The sequence below is a fragment of the Somniosus microcephalus genome, chromosome 34 (genome assembly GCF_052327205.1).
Source record: "Somniosus microcephalus isolate GS21.2 chromosome 34, FLI_Smic_1.0, whole genome shotgun sequence".
Lineage (NCBI taxonomy): Eukaryota > Metazoa > Chordata > Chondrichthyes > Squaliformes > Somniosidae > Somniosus > Somniosus microcephalus.
The window spans coordinates 2,812,766-2,833,589 of NC_141020.1; positions in this window are offsets into that span (position 1 = coordinate 2,812,766).

Here is a 20,824-nt window from a genome sequence, read left to right on the forward strand (position 1 = left end):
CCGCGTGCATTGCGGCCTTCGCGATATCGTTCTTGATAAGAGTGAAGGCTGCACACGCCTCTGGTGTCAGGGGGAAGGAGGTGGCTTTGATGAGGGGCCTGGCTTTGTCTGCATAGAGGGGCACCCACTGGGCGTAGTAGGAGAAAAACCCCAGGCATCTCTTCAGTGCTTTTTGGCAGTGGGGAAGGGGTAGCTCCATTAGGGGGCGCATTCTGTCGGGGTCGGGCCCGATGACTCCGTTCTCCACCACGCAGCCGAGGATGGCCAGGCGCTTGGTGTGAAACATACATTTTTCCTTATTGTACGTTAGGTTCAGCCGTTGGGCCGTACGGAGGAAATTTGCTAGATTAACGTCGTGGTCCTGCTGGTCGTGGCCGCAGATGGTGACGTTATCCAAATAGGGGAAGGTTGCCCGCAGCGCGTTCTGGTCAACCATTCGGTCCATCTCCCTTTGGAAGACCGAAACCCCGTTGGTGACGCCGAAGGGGACCCTAAGGAAGTGGTAGAGGCGGCCGTTTGCCTCGAAGGCAGTATACTGGCGGTCCTCATGGCGGATGGGCAGCTGGTGGTACGCTGACTTAAGGTCGATGGTGGAGAATACTTTGTATTGCGCAATCTGATTGACCATATCAGATATGCGAGGGAGGGGGTACGCGTCCAGCTGGGTGTACCGGTTTATGGTTTGGCTGTAGTCGATTACCATGCGGCGTTTTGCAGTGGTTTTAACGACTACAACCTGGGCTCGCCAGGGGCTAGTGCTACCTTCGATAATGCCCTCCTTCAAGAGCCGCTCCACCTCAGAGCTGATAAAAGCTCTGTCCCCGGCACTGTACCGCCTGCTTTTGGTAGCGATGGGTTTACAGTCGCGGGTGAGGTTAGCGAACAGGGGAGGGGGGGGGACTTTTAATGTGGAAAGGCTGCAGGTGGTTTGCAGCGGGCGATTTAAAAGTTGTTGGTTGCAGACTGTGAGTGGGGGGAGGGGTCCACCGTATGCTAGTGTGACACTCTTAAGGTGGCACTGAAAATCCAACCCTAGCAGGACGGCAGCGCAAAGACGGGGCAGGACTAGCAGTTTAAATTTTTTATATTCAGTGCCCCCTACTGACAGGGTCACCACACAGTAGCCGCTGATGTCCATTGACTGGGACTTGGACGCCATAGAAATGCGATGGTGCGTTGGCAGAATCGTGAGGGAGTGGCTACGTACCGTGTCGGGGTGGACGAAACTCTCTGTGCTCCCGCTGTCGATCAGGCAACTGGTGGCGCGGCCGTTTACCGCGATATCCATCATGGAGCTGGATAGATGGTGAGGGTGGCCTTGATCCAGCGTCACGGAGGCCAGTATGTGGCTTACTGAGTCACTATAGTCATCCGCCGAGACGGTGGTCGGTTCCGGTGACGAAATGGCGGTTGAGTGCGTTGGATACGATGGCGGCGGATGCCATGCGGCCGGGGGTACACAAAATGGCGGATAAGATGGCTGCTCCCACGGCCCGCACGCTGCGCTGCTGGCTGGCTTCCCCTTGCAGGCGTTAGCGTAATGGCCTTTCTTCCCGCAGCCCGAGCAGGTAGCTGTCTTAGCTGGGCAGTGCGCTCTGGGATGTTTTAACTGGCCACAGAAATAGCATTTTTGGGCCTGGTTACTGGGCATCGAAGCAGTTCTTACCGGAGGCTGCTGTCTCGGTTGGGTCGCTGCAGCGGTTGGTGCCGGGGGCGGCGGTCCCGTGTCCCACGGTTTCGATTGCCATGTCTCGGCGCCGTTACGGGGGTATGCCTCGAGGTTTCGGTGGGCCTCCTCTAACGAGAGCGCAAGGGCAATGGCCGTCTTCAGGTCGGGTTCCTTGCTTTCTAGCAGTCTCTGCCGGGTGTGGTCTGACTGGAGGCCCCTGACGAAGGCATCACAGGCGAGTCCCTGCGCGTGCTCCACAGCCGTTACCGCTTTACAATCGCAGTCTCTGCAGAGTGCCAGTAGCGCCCGTGCAAATGCCCCTACCGATTCTCCCGGTTGCTGCCTGCGGGATCCCAAGAGGTGTCGGGCGTAAATTGTGTTCACTGGGCGCGTATATTGCCCTTTTAGTAGCTCGAGGGCCGCCACGTACGTATTAGAGTCCCGGATTAGCATATATACTTGATGGCTCACCTGGGCGGTCAAAATTTTCAGTTTGTGATCCTCCTCTGTAACCTGTGAGATTGCGAGGAAGGATTCAAAGCAGCTCAGCCAGTGTTCAAACTTGGCTGATGCACCCACATCTTGAGGGTCGAGGTCCAGGCGTGGTGGTCTGAGGGCTCTCAGCAATGTCTGCTGTATCCGTTGCTGTTGTTGCTCCTCAGGTGTCGCCATTTAACTTTTAGCTAATAAAATTGATACGCTTATCAATTACTTCATAAAAGGTGATGAGTCAAAGAAGAGATGATGAGTCGAAAGAAGAGATGAATAAGGCTTTTATTAGCTAAGAAGAGACCATGCTTCTTCGTGAGTGACTGAACAAGTCTGAACGAAACCCACACAGTGGTGGGTGGAGTCAGCTGAGGCATGCCTCCATACACAGCGCCACCCAGAGGTGGCAATATACAATACAGTGGTTTACCACATGGGTAAAATGGAGGCGCCCACGAGGTGGGGCAAAATGGCGGAGAAGATGGCTGCCCCCACAACCCACATGAGGCACTGCTGGCGTCGGTTGCCTGGATCAAAGATGGCCGCCCCATTGCTCATCTGTGGCCTTGATAAAAGATGGCCGCCCCCACAGTTCGCATGAGGCACTGCTGGCCTCTGCTGCTCTCCCTCTGCAGGCCTTCGCGAAGTGGCCTTTCTTCAGGCAGCTGGAGCACGTCGCGTTTTTGGCTGGGCAGCACGACCTCGGGTGTTTCGCCTGCCCACAGAAGAAGCAGCCGGCGGCCCGGTCGCGGGGCTCCGATGTCGCAGCCGGTACCGGGGGTGGCGGACCCGATCGGGTCCGGGACGCCGACGCTGAGGTAGGTCCCGGGGGCGGCGCTACGAGGGGTATTGCGGTCGGGGTCGGGCCCGAGTCCCAGAGTCGCGAACTGTACCTGGAATACACCTCGAGGTCCCGCTGGGTCACTTCTAGGGAGTAGGCCAAGGCTGCAGCTGTGTTCAGGTCGAGGTCCTTTGATTCCAGCAGTCTCTGCCGTGAGTAGTCGGACCGAAGGCCTTTCACGAAGGCATCGCGGATGTTATCTTCAGTGTTTTCTGCAGCCGATACTGCTTTAAAGTCACAGTCCCTGCCGAGTGTTCGTAGCGCCCGTAAAAATTCAGCTACAGACTCTCCTGGCTGTTGCGGGCGGGATCTTAGGAGGTGTCTGGCATACATGGAATTTACCGGGCTCCGGTACTGCTGTTTCAGTAGGTTGATAGCGGCCTCGTAAGTAGTAATGTCCTGGATGAGTGCGTATACTTTAGGGCAGGAGCCCACACCTCGGGGCAGGAGCCCAGACCTCGGGGCAGGAGCCCACACCTCGGGCCAGGAGCCCACATCCCGGGGCAGGAGCCCAGACCTCGGGCCAGGAGCCCAGACCTCGGGCCAGGAGCCCAGACCTCGGGGCAGGAGCCCACACCTCGGGCCAGGAGCCCACACCCCGGGGCAGGAGCCCAGACCTCGGGGCAGCAGCACACACCTCGGGGCAGGAGCCCAGACCTCGGGGCAGCAGCACACACCTCGGGGCAGGAGCCCAGACCTCGGGGCAGGAGCCCACACCTCGGGGCAGGAGCCCAGACCTCGGGGCAGGAGCCCACACCCCGGGGCAGGAGCACACACCTCGGGGCAGGAGCCCACACCTCGGGGCAGGAGCCCAGACCTCGGGGCAGGAGCACACACCCCGGGGCAGGAGCCCACACCCCGGGGCAGGAGCCCACACCTCGGGGCAGGAGCCCACACCCCAGGGCAGGAGCCCACACCTCGGGGCAGGAGCCCACACCTCGGGGCAGGAGCCCACACCTCGGGGCAGGAGCCCACACCTCGGGGCAGGAGCCCACACCTCGGGCCAGGAGCCCACACCTCGGGGCAGGAGCCCACACCCCGGGGCAGGAGCACAGACCTCGGGGCAGGAGCCCACACCCCGGGGCAGGAGCACAGACCTCGGGGCAGGAGCCCACACCTCGGGGCAGGAGCCCACACCTCGGGCCAGGAGCCCACACCTCGGGGCAGGAGCCCACACCCCGGGGCAGGAGCCCACACCCCGGGGCAGGAGCACAGACCTCGGGGCAGGAGCCCAGACCTCGGGGCAGGAGCCCACACCTCGGGGCAGGAGCCCAGACCTCGGGGCAGGAGCCCACACCTCGGGGCAGGAGCCCACACCTCGGGGCAGGAGCCCACACCTCGGGCCAGGAGCCCACACCCCGGGGCAGGAGCCCAGACCTCGGGGCAGGAGCCCAGACCTCGGGGCAGGAGCCCAGACCTCGGGCCAGGAGCCCACACCTCGGGGCAGGAGCCCACACCCCGGGGCAGGAGCCCAGACCTCGGGGCAGGAGCCCACACCCCAGGGCAGGAGCCCACACCTCGGGGCAGGAGCCCACACCTCGGGGCAGGAGCCCACACCCCGGGGCAGGAGCCCACACCTCGGGGCAGGAGCCCAGACCTCGGGGCAGGAGCCCACACCTTGGGGCAGGAGCCCACACCTCGGGGCAGGAGCCCACACCCCGGGGCAGGAGCCCAGACCTCGGGGCAGGAGCCCAGACCTCGGGGCAGGAGCCCACACCCCGGGGCAGGAGCCCAGACCTCGGGGCAGGAGCCCAGACCTCGGGGCAGGAGCTCACACCCCGGGGCAGGAGCCCACACCTCGGGGCAGGAGCCCAGACCTCGGGGCAGGAGCCCACACCTTGGGGCAGGAGCCCACACCTCGGGGCAGGAGCCCACACCCCGGGGCAGGAGCCCAGACCTCGGGGCAGGAGCTCACACCCCGGGGCAGGAGCCCACACCTCGGGGCAGGAGCCCACACCTCGGGGCAGGAGCCCACACCTTGGGGCAGGAGCCCACACCTCGGGGCAGGAGCCCAGACCTCGGGGCAGGAGCCCACACCTCGGGGCAGGAGCCAAGGCTGGGGTCAATAAATAGCTCAATGCAGCGTCCAGGAAAACTCGGCAAATTAAAAGGTCATTACAATTAAAGGTCACGTCTCGCGGTAAATCACAGTTAGTCAATAAGGTCGAGAGTTGACAGACTCCTGAACCTGGCTGTAGTTTGGGGAGGGGGATGGAGAGATCAGACGACAAACAACAATTATAAAGGTGTTTGTGAGCTTATTACCCTGTTCTCTCACGTGGGTCTCTGCTTTGCGGTGTGTACAGCATGTACAGCAGGCATCTCAAAGCACTGGAGAGGTACCACTAACGCTGCCTCCGCAAGATCCTGCAAATCCATTGGCAGGATAGGCGCACCAATGTCAGTGTTCTCGCTCAGACCAACATCCCCAGCATCGAAGCTCTGACCACGCTCGATCAGCTCCGATGGACGGGTCACATTGTCCGCATGTCCCGATACGAGACTCCCAAAACAAGCGCTCTACTCGGAGCTCCGGCACGGCAAGGGAGCCCCAGGTGGACAGAGGAAACGCTTCAAGGACACCCTCAAAGCCTCCTTGAAAAAGTGCAACATTCCCACCGACACCTGGGAATCCCTGGCCCAAGACCGCACAAAGTGGAGAAGCAGCATCCGGGAAGGTGCCGAACACCTCGAGTCTCTTCGCCGGGAGCAAGCGGAAGCCAAGCGCAGGCAGCGGAAGGAGCGCACGTCAACCCAAGCACCCCACCCACCCGCCCCTTCAACCACCGTCTGCCCCACCTGTGACAGAGACTGTAGGTCCCGCATTGGACTCATCAGTCACCTGAGAACTCATTTTTAATGTGGAACAAGTCATCCTCGGTTCCGAGGGACTGCCTAAGAAGAAGAAGTACGGCAGTGTGTAACTAACCTCCCACACACTTCCTCAGGTGAACTTTATTCAGGGAAGTCTTTAGTTGACACTGTTTACCGCTGACTCTCGCCAATATTCCTCTGTGGGAGCAGAGTTGTCATTTAAAACTCAGTAATCAATGATGTCTCGCTGGAGCTCAGCAAGGAGGTGAATCCTGCAAATGATTCTTATCACGATAAAGCAAACCATGGCCTTTAAATCCTTTGTGTGTTGTGGGGAGGCAGCTGGTTACAGAGATAGGGAGGGTTGTAGGGCTGGAGGAGGTTACAGAGATAGGGAGGGTTGGAGGGCTGGAGGAGGTTACAGGGCTGGAGGAAGTTACAGAGATAGGGAGGGTTGTCGGGGGCTGGAGGCGGTTACAGAGATAGGGAGGGCTGTAGGGCTGGAGGAGGTTGCAGAGATAGGGAGGGTTGTCGGGGGCTGGAGGCGGTTACAGAGATAGGGAGGGTTGTAGGGGCTGGAGGAGGTTGCAGAGATAGGGAGGGTTGTAGGGGCTGGAGGAGGTTACAGAGATAGGGAGGGTTGTAGGGGCTGGAGGAGGTTACAGAGATTGGGAGGGTTGTAGGGGCTGGAGGAGGTTACAGAGATAGGGAGGGTTGTGGGGCTGGAGGAGGTTACAGAGATAGGGAGGGTTGTGGGGCTGGAGGAGGTTACAGAGATAGGGAGGGTTGTAGAGGCTGGAGGAGGTTACAGAGATAGGGAGGGTTGTAGGGGGCTGGAGGAGGTTACAGAGATAGGGAGGGTTGTAGGGGGCTGGAGGATGTTACAGAGATAGGGAGGGTTGTAGGGGGCTGGAGTTGGTTACAGAGATAGGGAGGGTTGTAGGGGCTGGAGGAGGTTACAGAGATAGGGCGGGTTGTAGGGGCTGGAGGAGGTTACAGAGATAGGGAGGGTTGTAGGGCTGGAGGAGGTTACAGAGATAGGGAGGGTTGTAGGGGGCTGGAGGAGGTTACAGAGATAGGGAGGGTTGTAGGGGCTGGAGGAGGTTACAGAGATAGGGAGGGTTGTAGGGCTGGAGGAGGTTACAGAGATAGGGAGGGGCGAGGCCATGGAGGGATTTGAAAACAAGGATGCGAATTTTAAATTTGATGTGTTGCCGGACCGGGAACCGATGTGGGTCAGCGAGCACAGGGGGAGAGGGGAAGGAACAGACAGATTAAAGAAGTATCTGTCTGGGGGGCAGCTGAATGGGTCTGAACTGGAGCCAGACGGGGCCACAGTATAAATCCCTGGATCGCACTGACAGAGTTATGTGATTAAAATGTGTATAATTAAGGTTATTAATAAACCTTTGTGACAGTCTGAGTTTAAAAAGAATGAATTTCCGTTTGGAGCTTCTGAAATCTGATGGCAGCCATCCAGAGTAACACAATGGGCAGATCATCGCTAATTAATGCTAAACGGTACCAGTGCCATGAAGTGTGGGGAAGCAGCATCGAATGCGGGCACAGCCGATGTGAATCGCCGGCTACTTACACGGTAAGTGTGAAACCGGGACATACAGAGCAGGAACAGCCAAGCTCCGAATCCTAGTCGGTGCTGTGTTAATGGGTTGGAGCCAGTGTTGGGGTACAGACTGTGATCGGAGTGCAGCAGCCCAGTCCCGGTCGGCTCGTGAAAGAGAAAAACGAAAATCAGCTCGCCCTGCTGAAAAGCGATGGGCGGTTGGAGGGGAGGGGGTGCGGGGGGCGAGGAGATGGGGTCAGATTAGGAATGGTTATGACAGAGTCAGCCGTGGCTAAGTGGGCAGCACTCTCGCCTCTGGGTCAGAAGGTTGTGGGTTCAAGTCCTGCTCCAGAGACTTAAGCACAAAATCTAGGCTGACACTCGCAGTGTAGTGCTGAGGGAGTGCTGCACTGTCAGAGGTGCCGTCTTTCAGATGAGACGTTAAACCGAGGCCCCGTCTGCTCTCTCAGGTGGACGTAAAAGATCCCACGGTCACTATTGGAAGAAGAGCAGAGGAGTTGTCCTGGGGTGAATATTTATCCCTCAACCACCAACTAATTAAGATTATCTGGTCATTTATCACATTGCTGTTTCTGGGATCTTCCTGTTTGCAAATTGGCTGCTGTGTTTCCCACATTACAGGAAACTTTCGTTTAACCGGAGGTTAAATGTCCGGAAAGCTCTATCTACCGGCAAAATTCAGTAGCCGTTTCCGATAAGTTTTTTTACTTCTCATTGCTTTTTTTTTCCAGTCAGGCTCTGCAAGGTCTAGCTGAAGCTGTTGCTTAGCTACAGAGACGCTTTTAAGCTGCGGCCGACTGTTTTGAAGCTGTTGCTAAGCAACAGGGTTTGTTGCTTCACACGGAGCTCAAAAGCTCCGTATGTTTTAACATTAGAGCTGGTTTCTACGGCAGTTTTGATGGTACGGCACCAGCTCGGTCCCGTCAGTGCCGGATACCAGAAAGTTTCCTGTACAACAGTGACTGCACTTCAAAAAGTATTTCATTGGTTGTAAAGCACTTTGGGACATCTGGTGGTGGTGAAAGGTGCTATATAAATGCAAGTCTTCCTTTTACTGTACTGTGTACAATTTTGGTCTCCTTACCTAAGGAAGGATATACTTGCCATAGAGGGAGTGCAACGAAGGTTCACGAGATTGATTCCTGGGATGGCGGGACTGTCGTACGAGAAGAGATTGAGTAAACTAGGCCTGTATTCTCTTGAATTCAGAAGAATGAGAGGGGATCTCATTGAAGCATACAAAATTATTACAGGGCTTGATAGGGTGGATGCTGGGAGAATGTTTCCCTTGGCTGGGGAGTCTAGAACCAGGGGCCACAGCCTCAGGATAAAGGGTCGGCCATTCAGGACTGAGATGAGGAGAAATTTCTTCACACAGAGGGTGGTGAATCTTTGGAATTCTCTACCCCAGAGGGCTGTGGAGGCTCAGTCATTGGGTATATTCAAAACAGAAGCCGATAGATTTCTGGCTAGTAAGGGCATCAAGGGATATGGCGATAGGGCCGGTGAATGGAGTTGAGGCAGAAGATCAGCCATGATCTCATTGAATGGCGGAGCAGGCTCGAAGGGCCGAATGGCCGACTCCTGCTCCTATTTCTTATGGTCTTATGTTCTTATAGGCCCCCATGCTGGAATAGCCCGCTGACACCAGCAAAACTAGCGGCAGGTATTAATCGTAGTGCTTGGCTCCCGAGCAGGAAGGGAGAGGGGGGTGTGGGTAATATCTGGAGCCCTCCTCTACCTGCAGCAGAAGCTGAAGGATTTATTTTTATTTTACAAAATCTGCAGCTGCCTGTGAAGAGGGACAAAAGCAAATGCAGCTGAACTCAGCAGGAGCCCACTTTAACAAACGGGCTCCGCCGGTGAGTCAGTGCTCCTGACTGGGCCGGTGGTAATGTGGAGCAGATGGGGAAGGAGGTGAGGGCAGCTTGCCTTGGCACAGCGCGGGGGGGGGGGGGGGTGCGGTGCGGCCAGTCAGCAAGCAGCTGCTGCCACTAATTGCCTCTCCCTCATCTACATGCCGATCGCAGTGTCGCGCACCATCCCCAGTCCAACCTGGAGTGGCCTGGAGCCACACAGCCCCGGGTCCCGCGTTAAAACCATTGGCCGCAAGCCGCCAGAACGCAGCCGCGACCTGCGTCAGAATGTACCGATCAGAGAGAAGGCCACCGAGGGGCCGACCCCTCCGGTTTGGAACCAGACAAGCGGGCTCCCCAGAGATTCCAAAATCGTAACAGCCCAGCGTCTGCCTCGGTTTAAAATGGAAGCTGGTTTCCTCACTTCACTTATTGCGATATCCGTTCTGCTGCAACATGTGAACTGCCCGGGTCAGCCTGCCCTCGAGGCCTGAGGTAAAAGCCCAGGGATTCCCACAGTTAATTCCAGGCTAACTCGGCCAGCTGGGCTCCACTGCTGCACACGCTCGCAGGCCAACCACCAACGGTAGGATCGCCAGCTCTCCTGGATTATCCTGGAATTAGAAGATAAATCTCCCAGCCACTTTGTGATTATAACGCATATGATACTGAACAACAAGAACAACCACCTGTATTTATATAGCGCCTTTAACGTAGTAAAACGCCCCAAGGCGCTTCACAGGAGTATTATAAGACAAAACATGTTGACCCCGAGCCACATAAGGAGAAATTAGGGCAGGCAACCAAAAGCTTGGTGAAAGAGGTAGATTTTAAGGAGCGTCTTAAAGGAGGAGAGAGAGGCGGAGAGGTTTCATAGAATCATAGAAAATTTACGGCACAGGAGGAGGCCATTCGGCCCATCGCATCCGTGCCGGTCAGAAAAGAGCTCTCCAGCTTAATCCCACCTTCCCGCACTAGGTCCGTAGCCCTGTGGGTTACGGCTCTTCAAGTGCACATCCAAGTACTTTTTAAATGTGATGAGGGTTTCTGCCTCTACCACCCGTTCAGGCAGTGAGTTCCAGACCCCGACCACCCTCTGGGTGAAAATGTTATTCCCCATCTCCCCTGTTAGGGTTTAGGGAGGGAATTCCAGAGCTCGGGGCCCAGGCAACAGAAGGCACGGCCACCAATGGTGGAGCGATTATAATCAGGGATCCTCAAGAGGCCAGAATTAGAGGAGTGCAGATATCTCGGGAGGTTTGTGGGGCTGAAGGAGATTACAGAGATAGGGAGGGGCGAGGCCATGGAGGGATTTGAAAACAAGGATGAGAATTTTGAAATCGAGGCGCTGCTTAACCGGGAACCAGTGTAGGTCAGCGAGCACAGGGGAGATGGGCGAACGGGACTTGGAGCGAGTTAGGACACGGGCAGCCGAGTTTTGGATGACCTCAAGTTTACGTAGGGTGGAATGTGGGAGGCCAGCCAGGAGTGCGTTGGAATAGTCAAGTCTAGAGGTAACAAAGGCATGGATGAGGCTTTCAGCAGCGGATGAGCTGAGGCAGGGGCGGAGACGGGCGATGTTACGGAGGTGGAAGTAGGCGGTCTTAGTTATGTTGTGGATATGTGGTCAGAAGCTCATTTCAGGGTCAGATATGACACCAAGGTTGTGAACAGTGTGGTTCAGCCTCAGACAGATGTTAGGGAGAGGGATGGAGTCAGTGGCTGGGGAACGGAGTTTGTGGAGGGGCCCGATGACAATGGCTTTGGTCTTCCCAAATATTTAATTGGAGAAAATGTCTATTCATCCAGTACTGGATGTTGGACAAGCAGTGTGTCAATTTAGAGACCGTGGAGGGGTCGAGAGAAGTGGTAGTGAGGTAGAGCTGGGTGTCGTCAGTGTACATGTGGAAACTGATGCTGTGTTTTCGGTTGAAGTCGCCAAAGGGGCAACATGTAGATGTGAAATAGGAGGGGGCCAAGGATAGATCCTTGGGGGACACCAGAGGTAACGATGCGGGAGTGGGAAGAGAAACCGTTGCAGGTGATTCTCTGGCCGATTAGATAGATAAGAATGGAACCAGGCGAGTGCAGTCCCACCAGCTGGACGATAGTGGCGAGGAGTTGGAGAAGGATGGAGTGGTCAACCGTGTCAAAGGCTACAGAAAAGTCAAGAAGGACGAGGAGGGATAGTTTACCTTTGTCATAGTCACAAAGGATGTCATTTGTGACTTTGATGAGAGCCATTTCAGTACTGTGGCAAGGGTGGAAACCTGATTGGAGGGATTCAAACATGGAGTTCCGGGAAAGATGGGCGCAGATTTGGGAGGCGACAACACGTTTAAAGACTTTGGAGAGAAAAGGGAGATTGGAGATGGGGCAGTAGATTGCAAGGACGGAGGGGTCTTGTAAAGTCTGTGGGTTGTGCAGTTAATTACGACACAGACTTCAGGAGTAACATACAACAGGACTTTACTATTCGAAGGTCAGGGCGAATCTGCCCTATAAATCATGCCACAGCACTTATATACCGGTGTGGTCACCGTCGGTATTACCGTATACAGAAGCCAAACAAGTAGTGCCACACCTAAAATAGTTCTCTTAAAGGTGAACGGTTACATACAATAGTCTCTTAAAGGTAGACGGTTACATACACTACAGGTCTAGGGTTGGCTTTTTGAGGAGAGGGGTGATGACGGCAGATTTGAGGGAGAGGGGGACAGTACCTGAGGAGAGAGAACCGTTAACAATGTCAGCTAACATGGGAGCCAGAAAAGGAAGTTCGGTGGTCAGTATCCCACTGCCCCGTGCTCTCCCCATAGCCCTGTATCAATCCCAAACTAATCCCACTGCCCCGCTCTCTCGCCCCATAGCCCTGTATCAATCCCAAACTAATCCCACTGCCACACTCTCTCCCCATAGCCCTGTATCAATCCCCAAACAAATCCCGCTGCCCCACTCTCTCCCCATAGCCCTGTATCAATCTCAAACTAATCCCACTGCCCCGCTCTCTCCCCATAGCCCTGTATCAATCCCCAAACTAATCCCACTGCCCCGCTCTCCCCCCATAGCCCTGTATCACGCTCTCCCCCCTATTATGTCCGTGTATAATTGAGACACGGACTGCAGGAGTTGGTTATAACAGATCTTTACTGAGTGGAGACAACCTGGAACTACTATGCAAAAGTTACTACACAGGCTTATATACAGGGGTGGTCACTACTGGTACTGCTGTATACAGGGGCTGCAGAATATAGTTCCTTCTGCAAAGTACATACACTACAATTCCTCCCCTTTTAGCTAAACAGTACATAACATTCGATTAATAATTAAATAACATATTTACAATTACAGTTGCTAGATACATTAGTTGAAGTTAAGCAATTATAAGTTCAGTCTTTGAGGAGGCTTCCTGATTCTGTCTGGATAACGCCTCTTTGGGGTATCAGGTTCTTCTGGCAAAGTTGATTCGGGATCAACGTCGTTGTTTGGTTCGTCTGCTTCCAATATCACCGATTCTGAGGTAGATGCAATTGGTACTTTGGGTTCATCACCAGGTGTATCGGATCGTGGTGTGGAATTGACGTTTTCCCGTGACTCTAGGATCTGGTCAGCATGGCGTCTTACAATGCTCTCTCCAACGTCCACGGTATACATTAGAGGTCCTTGCCGTGTACAGATCGTTCCTGGCTGCCATTTCTCTGTGCGGTAGTCCCGGGCCAAAACTGGTTGACTTATCTTAAAACTCCTGGTCGGCCTTTCATTCATATTCTGAAACTGCCTGTTCTCCACATCTCTTCTGATGTTTGGCTTAACCAAATCCAAGCGGCATCGTAGTCTTCGATTGAAGAACATCATGGCTGGAGTTTGGTTGGTAACCGCATGTGTCGCATGTAGGCAAACAAGAAGTTATCCACCTTGTGTTGTAGGGGTATATCTTCATTACACATTGCCTTGATAGCCTTCTTGAATGTTTGAACGAACCTCTCAGCCAATCCATTGGTGGCTGGATGATATGGGGCGGATGTGTAATGCTTAACACCATTGTTCTTTAAGAACCTCCGGAACTCTTCAGACACAAACTGTGGTCCATTGTCGGAGCAAATCTGTTCAGGCAGCCCATTTCTGGCGAATATGGTTCATAAGACTGTGATATTTTTTTCTGTGGTGGTTGAGGACATTTTTATTACCTCTGGCCACTTTGAATGTGCATCCACCGCAATTAAAAACATTGGGCTAGATTTTCAGTATAGGCAGTTTTGGGGCGCTAGCTTTAGCGCCCGCCCGAAGTTAGCGCCCGCCCCAAAGTAGCGCCCCGTTGCCGGGAATTCAGTGGCTTCGCCCTAAGAGGTTGGTGGAGCGCTAAAAGAGGCGTTCCACTACTCTCTTTAGGCGCTAAGCCGGCGGTCCAGAGGGATAGCGCCCAGGCGGGGCGCAGCACGGGTGCGGTCATTTTTGCACTGACAGCAGACCCCGTGGTGCCGACCAGCTCTTAAAGGGGGAAGGGACGAATTGGTCTGCTGCCACGCCCTGCACACTGCAGCCTTGCAAAGAGGCCTCAACACTACTGCTCAGCCCCAGGGAGTCATGGCAACGCCAGAGAAGGCCCGTCAGCGTGCCCTGCGCTTCTCAGAGGGTGATCTGGACATAATGGTCACAGCTCTGGAGGTGAGGCGCAAGATCTTGTTTCCAGAGAGTGGGAGGAATCCAACCCACCACGACTACACCAAAGCCTGGAAGCAGATCGCCCAGAGGGTGACGTTCACCGGCGAGGCCCCCAGGACCCACAAACAATGCCGTAAGAAATACAACGATCTGACCAGGATTGTGAGGGTGAGTAGCCTTTCCAGTCTCCTCCTCATTCTTGCATGTACACCTGACATGATGGGCAAAGGGACCTGAAAGTCCTTTTGGCCAGCCCTCAGCCAGCAGCATTGGGACAGTCATGAGCATCAAATGGCCATTCGGCACTCTACACTTTGGCCAAGCTATTCCACCATGGGAGGCAGTGGACAGTACATCAGGGCTTCACTCTGTCCAAGCTATTCCACCATGGGAGGCAGTGCACACTACATCAGGGCTTCACTGCGCACTTACAGCCCGTCCTTTCTCTTGCAGGCTAAAGTAGCGTTTAATCACCAGGCCCGTGCCAGGGGTGGCCGCGCCAAGCTGCAGAAGCTCACTCGGCTGGAGGAGCGCGTGTGTGTGCTCATGGGAGCCCGTGTGATTGTCCCCACAGCGTGCGGTGTATCCGACCCTCCACTGCCCGGCAATGGTAAGGACCTCGCCTTTTGGCCCTCTCGCGTCGCACTGGCCCATCCGAGCTACCTCCTTTGCCACTGTCCCACCAATGCGCTGAATCCCACCAGTCCTAACTCCCTCGCTGACGCCGTCTCCTCACTCTGAAGCTACTCTTGTGCATTCCTGCTTTCAGCTGGTGACGACCAGGACCCTGAGGCTGCCAGTGACAGCACCTCCAACCAGGAGGAGGAGGAGGAGCAAGCCGGACCTTCGGGGGAACAGTCACGTCCCGCAGGAGAGGAGGAAATGCTTGACACCTCCTCACTGGACGAGTGCCTGGAGGAACTGTCGCAGGGCAATGCAGCTTCTGGGACCAGTGGCGTCCAGCCACCCAGCAGCCGTGCGCGTGGCCCGCGGCCTTCCCCCCAAAGGGGGGAAGGATCAGAGGGGAGTGCTGCTGCTCGGCACACTCGCCGTCACCAACGCGGCAAGGGTCCCCTAGTTCGGCCCCCTCCTCCCCAGCGGGAGAGTCGCGACTCCAGTCCGGACACCTTCACTTCGGAGGAGGTGCGGAAGCTCGATCAGATGGCCGACGACTCGGACCGGCGCCACACGGAGCTCATGAGCGTGGTGGGGCGCATGCCTGAGGCCATCGAGTCGCTGGCGACCAGTGTGCGCGAGTTCGGGGCAGCAACTGCCGCGACTGGCCGCATGCTAACTGATGCCGTCAAGACCCTGGCGGATGTGATGCACGCGCACACCAGGACCACAGGGCCACTCACTGCTGCCACACGCGCTGTCTCAGGCAGGCATCGCCAGGGCAGGCGCCGCGCTGGACCATCCCAGCAAGCCGGCCGTCGGCTGATTGCTGCGGATCCTGCAGTGCGGGCCCGGCCGAGTGCCACCGCGCCACAGCACCAGGCAGCGCATCCCAGACGCCAGCTGGCCCACATTGCGCCATCCGTCGCCGCCATTCCCCCTCTGGGGCGTCGACGGCAAGCGGCTGCAGCTGATGGTGGCCAGGCTCAGGTGCGCCACTCAGCAGACGGCCCCTCGAGGCCCAAACGCCGTGTAGGCCGCCCCCCAGCGGCATCTGGCGGAAGGGCATCTGAGCCTCAGGCGCCTTCCCCCAGCCTCGCAGCAGCCACTGGGCAGAGCTTGCGAAGGAGCAGCAGGCAGGGCAGGGGAGGCAAAATGCTGGCCAAGGTCTCGCCCTCGCGGGCCACTCAGTAGAGGGTGTGGCCAGCTTTCCTTTAATATGGCGGTGGCCATCTTTATTTTGCCCATGGTTGTGCTTTTGGAGGGCTTTTTTTTTGCGTTAGGCCGACGTTGAGGCCCGGTTTCAATAAAGGTGGAGTGGCTCCTCCCCAGTTTGTGGGAGTGAGTCGTTTGTTGGGCTTTTTGTGGGGCCCGTTTATTGTTTTTGGGGATTCATGTGGGAAGGGCTTTTCATTTTTGTGTAATAAAAAATTATCTTTATTCATGCAGTCTCCATGGTTGTTCTTCTTAGTGTTTGTTGGCTTCGCCGGCTGAGGGCTTGCGGAGCGGCTGCATTCATCTTCCCTCATGGCCCCTGGCCATTCCCTGACAGGGGGCTTAGAAGTACCGTGTAATAAGGTGGCGTCGTGCGGCCCTTGGCCCTGGTCGCTCCCTCCTGGGAACGTACTCCTGCTCCTCCTCCTCCTCCTCCTCCTCCTCCTCATGCTCCTCCTGCTCCTCCTCCTGAGGTGCTGGTCCAACGTCAGGTGGCAGTGCCTGAGTCCTGCGGATAGCCAGGTTGTGTAGCATGCAGCAAACCACCACAAATTGGGAGACCCGGTCCGGCGAATACTGGAGAGCTCCTCCGGAGCGATCAAGGCAGCGGAACCGCTGCTTGAGGACCCCAATAGTTAGCTCGATGATGTTGCGGGTGGTTTGATGGCTCTCGTTGTAGGCCTCTTCAGCAGCGGTCCTGGGCGCGCGGAGCGGGGTCATTAGCCAGGTGCACAAAGGATAGCCTTTGTCCCCGAGTAGCCATCCTCTTGGGGGAGGCTGTGCCTGGAACATGTCATGCACAGTACTCTGCCGCAGGATAAAGGCATCGTGGCTGCTGCCTGGGAAGCTGGCATTGACTGCCATGATGCGCTGCTTGTGGTCACAGACCAGCTGCACATTCAGAGAATGGTAGCCCTTCCTGTTGCGATACTGCTCGCCATGCTCCAGAGGGGCCCGCAAAGCCACATGCGTACAGTCAATGGCGCCCTGCACCAAGGGGAATTCCCCGAGTCTGGAAAATCCCAATGCGCGCTGATGCTGGCTCTCCAGGGCCATGGGGAAGGAGATGAATTGGCTTCTCCTTCTGAACAGTGCTTCGGTCACCTGGCGGATGCAGCGATGCGCGCCGTACTGGGAGATGTTTGCTATGTCCCCAGCAGCGTATTGGAAGGAGCCGGTGGCATAGAAGTTCAATGCCACTGTCACCTTCACTTCCACCGACAGAGACGTCCTGCACCTGAGCTTTGGCCGCAGATCTCGGCGAAGCAGGTGGCAGATCTCTGCAATCACCCCCTTTCGGAATCGGAGCCTTTTAACACATCGCGCGGCACTCATGTTTAGGTAGGAGCGCTGCTGGCGGTATAGCCTGACTGGGTAAGGCCTACGTGGCCGACGCCTGTAGCCCCCTCTGCCTCTAGCCAGGGCTGCCCCTCTCACAATGCGTCTGCGAGCCCTACGGACATGGAGCTGCAGCTCCGCGTTGGCACCCCATGCAACCCCCATCAAATCCTGGCAAACACTCTAATTTCCAAATGGCCACTTGCAGCGCTGTTGCCTGAGTCCAAAAATACCTGGCTCTTGCTGCTTGAAACCAGTTAGCTATCCTCCTTGTTGTGTCTCCAGAAATGCGTTGCACAAGACTGTTTTCTGAAAAAAGGATGGCCTTTATACTGGAGAGGACGTTCCCTTTAATTAGCGCCCCCCGGGGCCCGCGCTGGTTGTGTTGCGTTCCTTTTTCCAAACGCTCCGGCCGCCCGCCGCACAATGGGGCGGTCCGACTGAAGTTTGCAATCGGGGCGGCCAAAGGGCGTTGCACGAGGATGTGACGTCATTTTCTGCGCGCGCATCCGGGCGGGCGCTAAACTTTGCGCCGGCGCTAACGGGCAACTTAATTTGGGGCGGAGCGCAAACTGCGCTGCGCCCGGGCGCTACACGCATAGCGCCCGGAAATCACTTCTCTTAAGGCGCTAACTGCTGGCGCAAGCTACTGAAAATCTAGCCCATTGAGTCCATAAATGGACCAGCAAAATCAATGTGCACCCTTTGCCATGGAGATGAGGGCCACTCCCATGGATGTAGAGGGGCTTGTGGTGGGGTGTTTTGGACCTTCTGGCATCGTGTACAGCTCTTGGTCTTCTCTTCGATTTCTCTATCGATTCCCGGCTACCACACAAACGCTCTGGCTAAGTTCTTCATTTTTACCCCTCCCAGATGACCCTCATGAAGCTCATTGAGCAATCTATCCTTCAATTTGGGTGGAATTACTACTCTGGATCCACACATCAAGGTTCCTCTGCACACTGACAGCTGTTCTCTTCTCGGCGAGAATGCTGGCAGCAGTGGTTTGCCATGTGCTGGCCATCCCTTCACCGTTAAATCATAGACCCAGGAGAGTGTCGGGTCATTTCGTGTTTCCTTTTCTATGTTTGCATTCGTCACAGGGAGACATTCGACTATGGTCGAGTGGAATATCTCCACTGGATCCACTGCAGGTGCTTCTTCCACCGTTGGCAACGGTAGGCGCGACAATCCATCAGCATTCCCATGCTGTTTCGTTCCTTTGTACTCGATGTCATATTGGTGTGCCCCTAGGAAAAGGGACCACCTCTGTAGCCATTGTGCTGTCATTATCGGTACGCCCTTCTGAGGGTTGAAAATGGAGACAAGAAGTTGATGATCAGTTAGTAGAGTAAATTTCTGACCGTGCAGGTAGTGATTGAACTTCTTCACCCCCCACACCAGGCTGAGGGCCTCTCTGTCAATCTGGGCGTAGTTACGCTTGGCTGAAGTTAACGAGCGTGACGCAAAAGCTATCGGCCTCTCTGAACCATCAAGGAATTTATGTGACAGTACCGCTCCAATGCCGTAGGGAGACGCATCACACGCCAGTCTTATCGGTAGTGATGGGTTGTAGTGAGCCAATACTTCTCTTGAAGTGATTAGATCCTTACTCTTCTGAAAGGCCCGCTTACATTCATCGCTCCATTTCCATGCTGCTCCTGTTTGTAGTAGGGCGTTCAGTGGGTGCAGAATTGTGGACAAATTCGGCAAAAACTTATGGTAGTAATTCACCAATCCAAGGAATGACCTCAGTTGTGACACATTTTCAGGCGCTGGAGCCTTAACTACCGCTTCAATTTTGTCAGGGGACTTATGTAACCCCTCTTCATCAATCACGTGGCCACAATACGATATCTGTTTCTTAAAAAACTCGCACTTGGGGTGATTGGCTCGTAGCCCATGTTCTCTTAGTCTAGTGAGCACCTGCTCTAGGTTGGCAAGGTGTTCACTGTCATCTTCACCTGTTACTAGGATGTCGTCCAAGTAACACTGAGTCCCCGGAATCCCTTGCAGGACTTGTTCCATCGCTCTTTGCCATATCGCCGGAGCTGATGCTACTCCGAATACCAGTCGATTATACTGGTAAAGACCTTTGTGAGTGTTTATCGTGAGATACTTCCTAGAGGATTCTTCAACCTCCATCTGCAAATATGCTTGTGCTGGGTCAATTTTTGTAAAACGCTTCCCTCCAGATAGTGAGGCGAAAATATCTTCTATCCTCGGAAGAGGATATTGTACTGTGTGAAGGACTGGGTTCACCGTCACCTTGAAGTCCCCACAGATGCGAACCTTCCTTGGCTCCTCAGACTTATTGTTTAACGTTTTCTTCATGACAGGAATGATGGGTGTCGCCCACTCGCTCCAGTCTACCTTAGATAACACACCTGCATTCTCCAGATTCTCCAGCTCTGCCTCGACGGCTGGGCGAATTGCATATGGTACCGGTCTTGCTTTGAAAAACTTGGGAATTGCATTCTCTTCTATTTTTATCGAGGCGGTTATGCCTTTAAGAGTTCCCAGTTCTTGTTGAAATACCTCTTTGGCATTAGCTAAGATTGTTGACAATCGTCCAGGAGTGACGTCGTCATCCTTTTTACCAGCCACCGTCAGTGCCTGAATGGAGTGCCAGTCTAAACTTATCTTTCTGATCCATTCACGTCCCAATAACGGTGGTCCACCATCTTGCAGTATGTACAGATACAATTTCTGTATTTCCTTGCCATTGTATGCGACAGGCACCCTTATTTTTCCTCTGGGGTATACTTTTTGCCCCGTATACGTCTTCAAGACAATGGATGTCTCTTTCAAGGATATGTGTGAGAATAGCCGCTCGTAGTCTCGTCGATTCGTGATGGTCAGAGCTGATCCTGTATCCAATTCCATTTTGACTTGGGACCCTGCTATCGTGAGGGTGACCCAAATGGTTCGGTGATCCTCTTTTGCGATTATGTTGTGAAGTTTGAGACAGCTTAGTCTCTTGTTCCCAGATTCACTATCGCTCATCTGGTCTTCGGAACTACTGTCCGTCATCTTTTGTACTTTCCTGTACTGTTCCTTAGTAGCCTTTTTGTTGTCGCTAGTCTTCTTCCCAGACCTGCAAACTCGTGCAATGTGTCCCATCTTTCCGCATTGCCTGCATATTTTGTCCTTGGACCAGCAGTCCTTCTGGTCATGGGTTGTTCTGCCGCAGCGATAACATTTTTCAAATCCCCGTGTCATTTCGTGGGTGCCGTATTCCTGTGGCTTTTGCTGTATTTCCGCAGCTCCCCTTGCTGCTGCTTCGTACGATACTGCCACGCTGAAAGCCTTGTCTAGCGTCAGCTCTTTCTCTGAGAGTAACCTCTTCTGGGTTCCTTCACTCAGGAGTCCACAGACAAATTTGTCCCGTAGGGTATCTGCCAGTCCTGCTCCGAACTGGCAGTGCTTTGATAGCTTGCGTAGTTCCGTAAGGTAATCAGCATTGCTCTCATCTTTATGCTGATTTCTCCTGTGGAATTTAAATCTTTCTGCTATCAGCAGCGGTGTAGGATTTAGGTGTTCCTGTAGGATATCAACAATTTCGTTAAAACTCTTCGCCTTCGGTTTGGCTGGAGTAATCAGGTTCCGCAATAGGCCGTACGTTCTTGCGCCCATTAAGTTTAGTACTACCGATGCCTTTTTCTCATCAGCTACTTCGTTTGCCTCGCAATATACCTCGACTCTTTCCACATACGTGTCCAGTCTTCTATTGCATTATC